Genomic DNA, 13,024 nt, shown 5'->3' on the forward strand with positions numbered 1-13,024 from the left:
CTGAACACTATAGTGAGTGCTTCTATAAGAACAGAACAGGCAGGGTATTGAAAAGAAAACTGATAGTCCTTTACCATATGGGACCACGTGGAGATGATGCTGGGAGGCCCACAATATGAAATATGTCACCTCTGCTTCCCAAGTTTCTCATGAAGAAACAGTACATCAGGTCACTGTGAAGACTCATGAAATGGTCTTGAAACATGCATCCTAGAATAAGGGTCTAGGAGACTCAGCACATCACAGAGTCAAAAAATACTAAACATACACTGACTCCATAGGAAATAACCGGCTCGTCTTACTACAGACTTACTATATTAATGACATCTTTAGACCAGAGGGCAACAAAAGAAGAGTTTCTTGGTTCTTTATGCAAATCACATTGTTCCTTCAGTTGAAAATGATTCCTGAAATAACAACTTGCTAGACCACTTTTAGCAGCTTGCTCAAAAACACTGTACCAAAGCCAGGAAATGTCTGCTGTGAGATTTCAGCTATGCTGTCAGCCAGCTTCAGAGCAGAGAACAGGTGCACCACAAACCTCAAGTAAAGCTTTCTTTATTTTTACCTGGGAAAAGAAAATTAAAAATCACATTCCATAAAAAGATCAGCTTGAAGTGGGTCTTGTAAAAATTAGATGGGCTGAAACAAGCCGGTATCACTGAGTTCCCAATTAGTCTGGTTATAACAAGGTGACTAACACAGGGGTTTTTAAGATCTCCACAGTGTTTTGAATTACGCCAAGAGCTTCTCAAAGTATTGTTAACTTGTAATTTAGCTTGGATTTAAATGTTCAGACTGGTTAATTAATAATAACTAATTACATATATATATATATATAGCAGATACATACTCATAACTGAATTTAATCCATAACTGAATATAACAATAACTGAAGTCTAATCCAAAGCATGTAACATACAGTAAGATAAATGAAACATTCACTCTGAAACTGGGATGTATGGAAATAACTAACCAGATCTCTACTAAGAGAATGCCATCTAGCACTTGCAATAAATATTCTCAGTTCATTGCAGAGCTGGTGGATTTCCAAGCCATCATGATTGTGATACATTGAGACATGTTACCAGGGGAACTTGATGAAATGCTACAGTTGAGAGAAAATTTTTGACCTAGTGGGAGTCCTGGAATTTCTCAGAGCGTTGCATATTTCTCTCTATTTCAGCCAAAACCAGCAGGCCAGCCTTCAACATTTAATGTTTCTCCAGAGCACTAACAGCTTCTACAATGGAGACAGAAAGCTTAATCACATTTTAATTGAGCCAAATCAGATTTCCAAATTCAACACACATTCAATAGACATTTCTTCCAGTTAAAATACAAAACCACTAGGCCTTCTGCAACAAGCAAGTAACTTACCAAAGACAGACTGGAGGGTTAAAATATAACTGCGTGCACGTGAAAAAGACATCTTTTAATAGAGCTACCAAAGGGGTAATTGGTATACGTTCTCTTCAAGGCACAGGATTTTCCTCTGCAGGACTACACAACCCATCTGGGCAGCTGGGTTCCCCATGAGTGTATGGTAGCCACTGGTCATCTCTCCCCTTACCATGCTTTTTCGGACTCTTCCTGTGAAGAGAGGTTGAATAAGAGACAGTGGTAGGGCTGCCACTGGGCCAGAGAGGCAATTTACTGGAAGCAAACCAGGCCACACAATTATGGTACATAATGAGAAGTAGACCAAGAAGCAGCTTATGAAGAGATTTATACAGTAGCTCAAAGCTTGTTGAACTGCATACTTTTAAAAATATTATTACTGAAGAATGCTTATTTATAAATGCAATAAAGGTTTAAATTTCAATAACACACCTCATGTTTTTCTGCACATTTAAGAGACCTGCAACAAATCTGTTACGAAAGGATACTAATTCAAGACCACACGCCTCTGCCAGGCTCCATCAAATAGAATTCTGACTATGCCACAACACATACAAGGACATTCTTGACTTTAATTGCAATGATCATCCCACTGATGTATAATTTTGTGGAAGCAGGTTTTAAATTGTGTCACTGGAAATAGTACAACTGTACAACTGCTTCAACATCACATAATTAAGTCTCCCAAACTCAAACTGAATTCCATTGTGCAATACCATAAGAGAAAGCTGCCAGAAGCCAGCCATGTTCATTCCAGACAGAGTCACAACAAGCATGAATCTTCTTCCAGCTCTCAAACAACTACTTCCATTTCTGAGGAAATCAGCACTGCAGATCCCACTCCTCACAGTACACTAAGATTAAGCCATCTTAGGCATCAGGTAGCTCAGTAACCTACAAATTCAGTTCACTTCCTCCCTACAAAGTTCTGACATCTAATGCAGTTTCAGAAAGCCTTCCTGTTCTTAGGATTAAGTAGCAAAAAAAATAAACAAGAGAGGCATAAAGGTAGCAATGATTATTCTTGATGTTTAGCCACATGTAATTATTGCACCTAGTTACGTTTCAACACTATTTCCCAAGACACACAAAAGCCCTTCCTAGTTCTATCAGTTTTCAATCCTATACTTAGAACTCTAAGAAATACCCAGATGCAGCATAGAGGTTTTTCTGTCCATGTCTCCCTCCAATACACAGTTGGAAGCTGTATGAAATACTGAAGAACACACATTGCAGAAAATGTGCTACCAAAGACCATATACCAAAACACAGTCTTAGCAAAGCACTGCAATCCTATTATTACTATTATTGTTATTCAACAAACAACCATAGCTTTTCCAAGAAGCAGTAATGCTTACAACTGGTCTGACAGTGCAAATGACCGCAGAATCCCATCTCAAGTTCTGATTAACAGTTCTATTTATTTTTTAGAGCAGTCTTCTCTAAAAAGAGGGAAAATGTAATCCTCTGATTAATGACTAATATAACCAAGTCCTTCTATTAGCAGGTTATTTTTAAGATACCTAAACTTTTCTCTTAGCTGCTATGAGAGAAATAAGAGGGTATTTATTTCCCTCATCATATGACTAAAGGAAATTTATCATTTGGTTGAAACAAAGTACTGCTATTTCCTCTATGGAAATGGAAACACTAAATCATACATTTTTCTCACATACCATATTTTGAAAGGTCTGCATTCTTTCACGTTTCAGACTCAAATGTTCCCACAACTAAAGCTTGTTGTAGAAGCATTTGACTCTTAGAGCACTCCCACCTCCAGTAACCAATCAACCCCAAAAACTCCCCAGTTTTACATGTAGTCTTGTTCATCCAAAGTAAATAACTTAGTCTGTTCACTGGAGATTTATTATTTTAATGTGCTCGTTTCATTGTTGGCCTTGGCAGAAATGTCCAAGTTCAGGAGGAAAGATAGTGAAAATTGACAAACTTTAAATCCCAGTGTTACAAAATTCTACTAGGTAACAAATGGGAAAGATAATTAGCCACAGCACAAGCCATCACACACTTAATTTGGAGCCCTACCCCTATCAGATATTGTCACAAAGATGAAATCAAAGAGAAAGTGATGGCCATCATTTTCAACCACAGGTCCTGGAACTCATAAGAAACAAGGAGAGCTCTTGAAATCTGGGGGAAAAAAAAAGCCTCTATTCTCTAAATTCTGTGGTTTGGTTACACATCAGTGATTTATGGCCATAAGCTGGACCTCGGACTGCTGTGAAGGAAATCGCCTTGGTGACAAAATACAATCCTTGTTTGCAGTAAAAACTGGCTGAACAGTCATCACACAGTGCCAAATAATTATATGCACACACACACACCAATAGCAAAGATAAGTTCCTCTACAATTTGTATGCAATCAAAATTGAACCACTGTTTTGTCACTTCTGCTTAGGTTTGTGAAGGGGAAGCTTTGAGACATCTCCATAATTCATGAGAAAATAGTCAAATAAGTATAAATAAATTAAATATCTTTTAACACTGAAGTTTCATCTTGAAATTTGTATTTTATTAGGCATAAAAGGAGTTCTATTTAGATGGGCCAGAACAACTTCCCCCCCTCTAAGGATCATTGGCAAAGCAAATTGTTTCTACAATTTGTGGCCTCTCTTTGGCTCCGTATGTTAGTTATTCATGGAAGAAAGCCTCTCTGGTCGTCAGACTTCAACTTCTCAATCACTGCAACTCCCTACCTTTTCTGTCATTTTTGTGGTAGCCTTTATAACTGTCAGCTGGACACAAGCTAGCAACACGCCCTTACAGCCCAGAAAGCCCACCATATCATCTTGAAAAGAAGCGTGGCCAGCAGGGCAAGGGAGATGGCACTCTGCTCTGCCTTGTGAGACCTCACCTGGAATACTGTGTACAGACATAGAGTCCTCAGCACAGGAGAGACATAGATCTGTTGGAGTGTGGCCCCAGATGAGGACCACAAAAATGATTTAAGTGATGGAACACCTCCACTACTTGAACAGGCTGAAAAAGCTGGGGCTTTTTTAGAGCCTAGTAGGGAGACTGAGAGTAGCCTGTCAGACTCCAGACAGGGGCTATAAGAAAGAAGGGGGGACTCTTTAGCAGGGTCTGCTGTGACAGGTCAAGGGGAAATGGTTTCAAACTAAAGGAGGAGAGTTTTAGATTGGATATAAGGAAGAAAATTTTTTACAGTAAGAGCAGTGAGGCACTGGTACAGGCTGCCCAGAAAGGTGGTAGTTGCCCCTTCCCTTGAGATGCTCAAAGTCAGGATGGATGGGGCTCTGAGTTGTAGGTGTCCCCGTTCATTGCAGAGGAGTTGGTCCAGATGTCCTGTAAAGGTCTCTTCCAACTCAATTCTATGATTTCTTCCTGTAAGAAACAGACTCAATGCAATTCAGGAACCCAGTTTCAGTAGAGCAGAATGCTGCATACTTGGCAACACACAGATATGTTCAAAGAAACTTTCATGTGCAGTATTCTGTCACCAAAAATAACCCAACTTCTGGTTGATGACAGAGACTGGATCCTCCTTGTCTTCTGCTAAAGAATAGCTTGAAAATTACCCATATAGAGTGCAAAAGAGAAGCAAAGTATTTTCATAGAAGCAGTGGAAGTATCATTGTGAAAGCAGCATACATATTTTTCAGATGTACAGTTTTATTCTCAGTAGAATTCTTCCAGATATTCAAAGGAAGAACCGAGCCAGCCCCTAATTTGCAAAATCTTTTCCACCTCCTTTCAAGTAGATGAACTGCAAAACAGCTACAGCAGATGAAGAAAGATGAAATGTAACCAGAACCACAAGTATCAGATACACCAGGAGTCGAGTTTGGTGAACCTGAGTTACTGCCAACAATAGAAGGGAAAAATGAAAAGCAATCAAAAAACCATAACATTTCTAAGTATCGGTACAACTTTAAGTCTAAAATAGCCTTTGCTAGCTACCATTTTCTGATGGCCTCTGGGACTTCTCCCTGCCTGTGCCTTAAAGTATGGCTCACTTTTGCCTTCAGACAGCACAGATAACAGTTGCTGCTCAAGAGCGAGCAATGGCATTATTCTTCTCTCCACTGTGAATCTGCAAACTAAAACAAAACCTATGAGTCTCTATATACTCTTTAAACCACTGCTAAAACTCAAAAAACAAACAAAAAAGCACACCAACATTTCCAAGTGCCCCCTATCAACCATACCATAGGTCACCAGCAGGATGCCATGCACCTCCAGAACACAGGCTTCTAAAATGCTGTGACCATACTAAGTAGACTGAAAGGTGTACAATACATTTTGCTGTCCAGTGTGGAAGCAGATCCTATCAACTCTCTACATCTCAAAGAAGGTATTTTACTGAGATGTTGAATTTTCCATACTGTGGAAAATTTCAAGGTCTTTGAACATGCCTCAAAATGAAAACAAACTCAAAATATGAGAACTATACCTCTTCTCTGTGACCATTATTGATTTCAGCTCATCCACAGTATGGTAGTTTTATTTTTCCTCTCCTGACAGTACTTCAGTGATAAAAACTAAATCAAATCCAACCCTCCAAACGCTGCCCTTGTAGAAATGCACAATAAATCAGGCCCAACTTTCTAAGCACTGACCTTGCCACCGCTTCGTAGGTGTCCACATTTGAGCTGAAGTTTTCCTTGTCCTTATCTGGGAAAAGATAGTGTGAATTAAAGCTTTTTTTTTTTTTTCCCCCCTACTTGTTCTTCTTTTCTTTTTCATCAAACAGTAACTATTACCCTTTGCCATCCCTCTCTCATCCCTTTTTCTTTGGTAAAATTGACCTCAATAACAAATCATTCAAATAGAATTACAACATATAAAGTTATTTAAAACAACATTTAGTAAGGCTTAAGTAATGACTGCTTACCCCTAAGGAAGAATAAAAGGTTTGGTCTTGCCTGCATCCTGAAAATATTTCATTTCAGCAAATAATCTGAAGCAGCTTTGGAGTATGAAAGTGAGACAGCATACATAACTCTGCAGTTGTGAACAACATAAAAGCAGCCACATTAAAACACAGGAATGCCTAATTTCTGTTGTAGCATTTGAAAAAAAAAAAAAAAAAAAAAAAAAAAAAATCAGCCTTCCAGCTTTAACAGGAAAGGATATAAAAAAACAGATGGCAATTGTTTTGAATGCAGTTCACTGTATTCATTTGCTGACTCAGCTTTATTTCTCATTGTAGACCCATTACATCAAAAACCTCAGGTACTTGCAAATAAGATAGAATTACTGCAACTACACAGTTCAGAACATAACCATTATAGCCTGTTAACCTTCAGACAGTCACATTTACTTTTCTGAGGTCAAAATAAGGTAAGCTTTTGGAGTTCTTAATATTGTTCTCAAGCATAAGCAGCCAGCTCTAAAAACATGTCTGCAGTTCATCAGCACTCCTGCTGCCACACTTCATGAAATTCTTTAATTCAATCAGCATGCTGGCATGGAAGGATACACTCTTGCCTTGCACATTCCTGCTTGTGTATGCTGTTCATTTGGGCAAACAGCATTTTCATGAGCAGAAAGAGAGCAATGTGCACATATTAAACAACAAGCTCCAAAGTGAAAAGGCTCACAATGATCATTTATGTTACCTCTTCCTCTGTAAACCAACAGTGTACACACAATGAGGCTTTTCTTTTTGCAAATCAAATAAAGTATCTTAATTGCTAATTCAGACAGTTCACTATTTCTTACAGTACTGTTACTATCTGAATGGTTATTAATAATCATAATGATTTTACTAATGCAGGGCACTGAGACTTTAACAGTAACATGAGAATGGAGCCTTACATTCCCTACACATACAAGCTTTACGAGGAGTAGCTGAAATAACTGGGATTATTCAGTCTGGAGAAGAGGAGGCTCAGGGAGATCTTATTGCTCTCTACAACCGCCTGACCTGAGGAGGTAGTGGTGAGGTGGGGATTGGCCTCTGCTCCTGGGTAACAGCATCAGGATGAGAGGGAATGGCCTGAAATTGTGCCGGGGAGGTTAAGATTGGATATTAGGAAAAAATTCTTAGAAATCTAGAGCGGCAGTGGAACAGGCTGCCAAGGGAAGTGATGGAGTCACCATCCCCGGAGGTGTTCAAAAAAGGACAGATGTCACAGGCACAGGTTGATGGCTGGACCAGATGATCTTAATGGTCTTTCCAACCTTAATGATCTATTATTTAACAAGCTAAAACATTCAGAGTGATAGCAACACTCCTGGCAATCCTGTAAGAAAACACCTGTCTATAAATATTGTATAAAACCAGACCAACGCACAAAAAGCTATTGTCAATTGCAAGGTATTCTGACATAACAGTACTCAGTACTCATAACAGTATCAGACTCAACTTTGCAGCTGCCATTTCATTCTGATCATTATTTACGATATCACAGATCTCAAATTTAATTGTCAATTTGCAGACTGCATGGAAGAGTGGGTCTTACACTTCTTGCCATGTAAAATTTAGCAGAAGTTCTGCTGTAACACTTCAGGAGATGCACTGTAACTTCATAGCCTTGTACATATCCTGTACACAAACATAGCATGCTACAATTGCTACAGACTCCCAGCTTCTGTTTCCACCATTTAAAATAATTAGACTTTCAGTACTTACTGTTGCCAGTTGTGTTTGGAGGTATGCAATGAATCTCTACTCTGGCTTTACAACCTCATTAGAGGATATCTGAGATGTGAGTACAGAAATCCAATCTGTGTTCGCAGAATTTTGCTCTCTGATCCTAACATGGTATGAATAATTTTAAGTACATTATTTAATTTAAAATGTAAGTACAAATCCTTTAAGGACTATTTTCTCTTAGTTCCACATTTCATGCTGCTAAAACAAAGTCGTACAGAAATTGCGTTCTGTTGTTTTTGTTTTTTAATTAACAAAAGGTGACTCTTAGAAATAATGGGAAAGATCAAGAAATTTCACCTCAAAATTAATCTCAGAGCCAGCATACCATGAAGTTTAAACAATCCTTCCAGAAAAAGTTAATTTCAACATTTGTTTGCAAGTCCCAGTAGTTTAAAGACTTCCACCGAAAGCATTTTAGGAAATGGTTACAAACCTGCATTAAAACATGGATGGTAATAGGCAGTGTACTGTGTAACCTCCTAAGGCTACCTGAAAACTGACATTAAGATATTGCTGAGACAAGGATCACATGCCCAGTGTTCAGAGATGTTATCATCCAGCCTGCAGGCTGCAGCTGGTGCTGCTGAGCTATGCAGAGAAGCGCAGCCGCTCTTACAGAGCAGCTATCTTCTCCTTGGGGTGCCTGAGCTGCAGCCCATGCTCAAGTGCTCTGCTGGACTGCAGCTAATCCATGGCTTGTGCCCATCTGAGAATTCTTATGAAGGCTACAAAAAAAAAAAAATCCACACTTTTTTTTTTTTATTTTTAAGAAAATATCATTTGAATCTCACAATGTTCAAATAATGAGGTGTTCTGGAAGAAGGGAAAAGCAGGAATTAGGAATTTTAATACAGAATGTCGCCCACTTTTTATTCCTACAAGCAATGAGCAGGGCTGCATTTGATACCATTCCTTCCTCTAAGCCCAAGCAGCATTATCATATCAACCTGAGAGTGATTACAGCAGTTGCATCATGTCACCTGCAGCTATTCCTTTTTCTCTCTGCTTTCCATTAATCTGTATTTCTCTGATTATCACAGGATGTAGTCTTGGCAAAGACTAACTCATCTAATCTACAGCGGTACTCCAAGTCCTTGAAATTGAGAACCATCAAGACACACTAGCTTCTGGAAGTACCATAAGAACATCTCCATTTACTTCTGATATTTGTCAATTTGTTTTGCTTTTCAAAGGAATCAAGTTAAAATGGAATCTTCTTTCAATTGCTGAACAAGCTATTATGAATGATTTCTATTCGAGAAGCAAACATCTCATTCTCTACCAAGCTACTTAACCCAAAACAGAAAGCGTTATCAACAGAAGTTGCTGTGCATCCATGCCACTTACTCAGGCACACATGCAGGGTATCTGTATACATCCACTGCTGAGAATCCATACAGTAAGTGACCAGCAGCTGCTGTAACTAAGAAACAAGACAATTAAGCTCAAACTCCACTTAGCCTTCATGTTTACCTCTGTAAAATAGTTAAATGTTCTTGGTTACAATTTTGGGTGGTAGTCTCAGGAAAGATTAGTAAAGAATGAAAACAGAAGCTCTGCAAGACATAAAAAAAGTAAAATAAAATATGCTGATATCTGATAACAAAAAAAAAAATTGTACCCAATTCATACAAAAAGCAGCTCTCAATGTCACATCCTATGTAAAGAAAGCACACTGCAATTTTTTACTCAAGAAATTTTCAGTTTCCTTGTCTCCTCTCTTCAATTATCCTAAATCCTTTTTACTCTCTTCTGTACTTAAGTAAATACAAGCGCAAAAGCACAGACAAATGACAAGCTACATTTGGCTAGCAGGATTAATTGTAATTTTTCTTACGATGTCAAAACTGAAAGAAAGGAGACGTCTTTTCTCTCTTACAAAGCACTGCATCTGTTACAACTCTTCTAAGGACTAACTTGAAGACACTGCATAGATAAGAAGCATCCTTCTATGCTGGCCTCAGATTTATTTCCCTCATTTTTATATAACTCAGACATGGATTTCCAAAATAAAGATAATCTGTTCCAGTCTCTGTTCCAGCCAAGCTCAAAGGAAGTTACATTCAACTGCAAAACACAGAAGTCTGGATCTGATTAATGAGATGCATAACTAGCTCTATATTTGACAACATAGTTTAATTACCTGCAACATTAGTTCTGAAGGGAGGAAAAGGGAAGGAAATACGTGCCACAGCCCATCGCCCTGGTCCAACACAATACCACAGGACTGCTAAAACAAGGTGTGCTTTACAGCACTGACACTTTCCTCAAAAATTTTGCATTGACTCCATCCCCAGCCACAAGTTTGGTCTCAGATGTTGGGAGAAAGGTCAGAACTGCAGTGAGCAAGTAAGCCAGAGCCACAGCCCCACCACAGTGACCTCCTATTCGATCTTATCAGTTCAGTTAATTTGTCTTACCAGCCCATTTTGAATTCAGAGCCACTCAAATACGCACGACATAGCATTTTTGCACATTTGAGATGCAGCAGTAAAGTAAGGCAGCAGTTTACTTTTTCCTAAGCATCATCTAAAGGTGGGTACCATATTGCACTGATTTGGGAACTGAACAGAACCAGTCTCCTCTTTTCACTGCTGCAGTAAGCATAGGAGAGAATCCAACACTGTAATAAGACCAAAATGTTATCTCTTTGTGGAAGGAATTAATTCTGTTCCTCTTTGAAGTAAGAAAAAAAATAATTAGCAAAGTTGTCAACACAAAGTATAACAGAAAGCAAAAAAAGTAGATGAGCACTGGATGGGAAATCCAAGAAATTAAAAAAAATATCAGGGTCAAATTAAAACTAGAAGCCTGGAAATAACACCTATTTAAAACTCAAGATAAACACGAGTACCTATCAAACAACTTTGGGCCTGCCTCTAGTTGGGGAATACACAGACAGTCTAAATTCAAGGTAAATTCAAGATACAGAACCACTTGGGATTAGGCCCTCTATTTCTGTTTCTGACATGCTCTGAATTTCAGAATCAACCAGGGATTATAAGATCATTTCCCATTGACTAGAGATAATAAATGAACTTCCTTCTTTTGCAAGGAGATGCAGTTTTCTGGAACACAGAATGTTTCCAATTGTTCAGCAGCTAGCAGAGTACACAGCACCAAGATCATAGAGCTGCAGCTCCCTGAAGTCCGCCAGCTCTAGCTTTTGGCAGAACAGTATGAGCAAAGACCATTTCCAAGATTATCAACTTATTAACATCTGGATTTGTCAGAGCATTCTCCCCAAAGTGACTATGCTGTAGGACACAATTATGTAGCATAATTTGTGAAGTACAAGAAATGAGTCACTTCACAGCCCACCAGAAAAGTATGCAGACAGCACTCAAAAGAATTGTATGCGTAAGAGAGGGCTGAGATACTGGTGTGCAGCAGCAAGGAAAGGTCAGATTTCAGAACCATCAGGTTCTTCAAGCTGCAAGGGGTAGGGAATCTGTGTGTCCAAACAGCTATTATTCATTGTAGAATGTCCCTGCCCTGCACACAATAAACTGACTACCAATCCACAGCATTATTATAGCTGACAACAGCATTTCTCAAATTCTTCCTTGTATTTATGACAGAAGTCTGGGACTTCAGAATCCAAGGGGTTAAAAAAAAAAAAAAAAATCAGAAGTCCAAACAAAAAAAATCACATTCAAGTTGAAAGAGATTGATATTACCATCTATATCTAAAATGCAGTCATTGTGAGACTATTAACACAATGCACAGTGCTTTTAACACCAACTTCTACACTGTATGTAGACTGTAAAACACAGAGGTGAGGAGACAGGGGTCAAACTCACCAGGCCAACTGTTAGATCAGAGACAACAGCATCAACTCCTCAGGTTTTTCAACACATTTCACATGTGGCTGATTGAAAAAAAGTCTTTTGTACTATAAGCTTTTGGACGCATCTATTCTTAATTAAAGAATTTGAGTGAAAACTGATATCTCATTAGGAAAGATGACCAACCAGCCTTTCTTCAGGAGATGTATTTTGTTACACGTTAAGGCAGCAGTGGTGAAACATTCCTTCCTATTATGGGAAGATTTATAATCAAAAATGCAACTCAAAAAAAGGAAGCAAAAACAAAAAGAAAACTCCAAATGAAAAGAAGTCCCACCTCTTTTCCCATCATCATCTGCTACTATTCAGCTTTCCAGCAGCCAGTTCTGATGGTTGCAGGTACCTGCAGATGTGTCCATGACAGTGTTTGGTGCACCTTGTCCACTGGTAACAAGATTTGATATGAATCATAATGCACTAAGTTTAAATTCAACTTAAAAGTTTTGTCACGTCTAGAACGCAATATGGAATTAGAAAGCAACCTTAACACCTTATGATGACCTTATGATTCCTTTAATATTTACAGACATAACTCCAACTTCACTTGAGAGGCCAACATGGTAATCGCCAGAGAAGTCCTCCACTGTTGACAAACACTGTACTGCTCATCCTTGAGATATGCTGCAGTTTCAGCTACCTTTTAACTGCCAAAAAAAGCACCTTTTTTAATGAAGTGTTTCATCCAAAATATTCACAGACAAAATAAGTGAAAAGCAAAGTCGCCAGCATTATTCAACATTATTTTAATCTTTACTGAGTTAAAGTAAAACAAACAAGTTAACACAAACAGAATATGCACTATTACAGCACTTTAGTTCATAGAAATTTCATTTATAATTTTATAAAAATTATATGAAAGAATACCAACATCTTTCAGTAACACAGACAGTGTAGAAAAAAAATAAATCTCCACATTAGTTGTACTCTGACCACCTATCATAAGAAGTTTAAAAGTGTCTTTTAACAATGGTGCAAATCAAGATTAGTGCAATATGCCAAATCTGGTTTAAAGCAGCTATTTATAGCAATTGTGCAAATTCCAACCATTAATAAACATCATACATTTAAAAATGACATTACTGAGGTAAGTATTCTAATCAGAATGAAACATTCCTTAAATAGCTTACACACCAA

This window comes from Lagopus leucura, unplaced genomic scaffold (genome assembly GCF_019238085.1).
Source record: "Lagopus leucura isolate 7727_CA_CO unplaced genomic scaffold, USGS_WTPT01 Super-Scaffold_100026, whole genome shotgun sequence".
NCBI classification, from domain to species: domain Eukaryota; kingdom Metazoa; phylum Chordata; class Aves; order Galliformes; family Phasianidae; genus Lagopus; species Lagopus leucura.